The sequence below is a fragment of the Propithecus coquereli genome, unplaced genomic scaffold, assembly GCF_000956105.1.
Source record: "Propithecus coquereli isolate 6110/MARCELLA unplaced genomic scaffold, Pcoq_1.0 Scaffold666, whole genome shotgun sequence".
NCBI classification, from domain to species: Eukaryota; Metazoa; Chordata; class Mammalia; order Primates; family Indriidae; genus Propithecus; species Propithecus coquereli.
In genome coordinates, this window is record NW_012152685.1 from 120156 (window position 1) to 122655 (window position 2500).

Consider the following 2500-nt stretch of genomic DNA (forward strand, 5'->3'; position numbering starts at 1 on the left):
CTTTGTACTAGGTGCTCCTCTCTTCCTATTTCTAACCTTTATTTCAATTTCTGATGTGAAATAAAGGTGTACACACACACACACACACACACACACACACACACACACACATATATACCTATATCTGCAATAATATAAACAATATGCATATTGCTTATATTACTGGAATATTTTGTGGCAAAACAAGGAGCATGTTGTAATTAACTAAAGTAAGAGTATGAAGAATTTAGTTCTCACCCAAATATTGCGGATTACTAAGATTTGACAATGAGCAAATTATTCAACTGCTTAGCCTCGGAATAATGTTTAAAATGAGTGTGTTGGACCAAAGAATATTGGTCCTCTAAGATAATATTGATCTTCTAAGGATAATGCTGCTCTTGGATCTAAGTAATTATTTTAAGAACTAGTATCCTCATGATAACTACCCTTTTAAAAAAGTGATACATAAAGAATTATCAGCACTTCAGTTCAAAGTTCCTGCACCTTGCAGTATAACAACAACAACAACAAAATAAAAATCTTAAACATAGAGCCAGTCATTTACGATTCTACAACTCTTGCTGTCATTTTCAGTGATTATAAAGGGAAGGGACTCAAAAAGAGGATTTCTAAGATCTTTTTAATCTCTGGAACTCTATTAATGATGTACTAAGAAAAAAGACATACTCAATTTGTCTTTAATAACCATTGAAAATAGGAAAGAAATCCTGGCACAAAACTGATACATCTGAAACTGTTTTATGTTATCTGAGATTATTTCCAGAAATATATTCACAAACTCTAGTCATTTTGGGTAGCTTCATATCTCATAGTAACAGCTCTTCTATGTGAGATCTTAAGAAGATACCTAGCAATACAGGCACTGAAGTCCTAGGTAGAACTTAATTCATGGAGACATACAGCTGATGTTCAAATTTTCCCTATAATTTTCTTGCTACTCAGTTTTCAAGCCTACATTTTCACTTCTTCTGTGATGAAGAATGCACCATCTTCCAAAATAGTTCATTTTAGTTCTGAAGATATATGCCCACATATGTATATATAGTGCAAATAAATATGCATTTGTAGGGTAAGGTTCATGCCCCTCTCAAATTATTTTCATGTGACGGGGTAATTATTTCTAATTTCACTAATGTGACTCAGTATGAAAGTGGAAAGACTGCAGGTTTGTATGCCAAAAGCACTTAAATGTAAATCCTACCACTCTGACTTCTTTTTTTAAATTTTTTTATTACAGAATACTAAGGGGATACAAACTTTTTGTTACATGAATAGCTTTATAATGCTTTAGTCAGGGCTATAAATGTGCCCATCACCTGAATATTGTTCATTGTACTTGTTAGGTAGGTTTTTACCCCGTCTCTCCTTCCTCCAGCCCCCTTCTTGATTTCCAGTGATTTTTATTTCTTTCTGTGCCCATGTGTGCCCATCAGTTAGTTCCAAATTATTAGGGAGTACATGGGTGTTTGTTATTCCATTCTTGAGATGCTTCACTTAGGATACTTATTTCCAGTTCCATCCAAATTGCTGCAAAAAGACATAAATCCAATCCTTCTTGTGGCTGAGCAATATTCTATGGTATGTATGTGTGACATACAGACGCACACGCACACACGCCCGACATCTTGTTAATCCACTCATGAATTGATGGACACATGGGTTGATTCCATATATCTGCAACTGTGAATTGTGCTGTAATAAACATTTGAGTACAGGTGTCTGTTTGATAAAATGACTTCTTTCCCTTTAGGTAGATACCCAGTATTGGGATTGCTGGATAGAATGGTAGGTCTACTTTTAGTTCTTTGAGAAATCTCCATACTGTTTTCTATAGAGGTTGTACTAATTTGCAGTCCCACCAACAGTTTATAAGTGTTCCTTTCTCTCTGCATTCACACCAGCATCTACTGTTTTTGGACTTTTTAATAAGAGCCATTCTGGGACAGGTAAGGCGATATCTCACTGTGGTTTTGATTTGCATTTCCCAGATGATTAGTGATGCTCAGCATTTTTTATATTTCTCTTGGCCATTTGTCTTTCGCTTTTTGAGAAGCATCCGTTCATGTCTTTTGCCCACTTTTTAACAGGGTTGTTTGTTTTTTTCTTGCGGATTTGTTTGAGTTCTTTGTAGATTCTGGATATTAGCCCTTCATCGGATATATAGTTTGCTAATGTTTTCTCTCATTCTGTAGGTTTCCTATTTGCTCTCTTGATTATTTCCTTAGATGTGCAGAAGCTTTTAAATGTAATCAAGTCCCATTTATTTATTTTTGTTGTTGCTGTAATTGCCTTTGAGATCTTAGTCATAAATTCTTTGCCTAGGCCAATGTCTAGAAAAGTTTTTACTACATTTTCTTTTAGAATTTTTATGGTTTCATGCCTTACATATAAGTCTTTTATCCATCTTGAATTAATTTTTGCAAATGGTGAGAGAAAGGGGTCCTGTTTAATTCTTCTGCATGTAGCTGTCCAATTTTTCCAGCACCATTTATTGAAT

The 2500-nt window shown here is 34.6% G+C and overlaps 1 protein-coding gene across 1 annotated transcript in view; it reads left to right on the forward strand.

Moving 5' to 3' along the window:
- LOC105823291 (ephrin type-A receptor 5-like) overlaps window positions 1-2500 on the forward strand; it is a gene marked incomplete at its 5' end in the record, with an annotated part of 143922 nt that overhangs the window by 111220 nt on the left and 30202 nt on the right. The window lies entirely within an intron of this gene.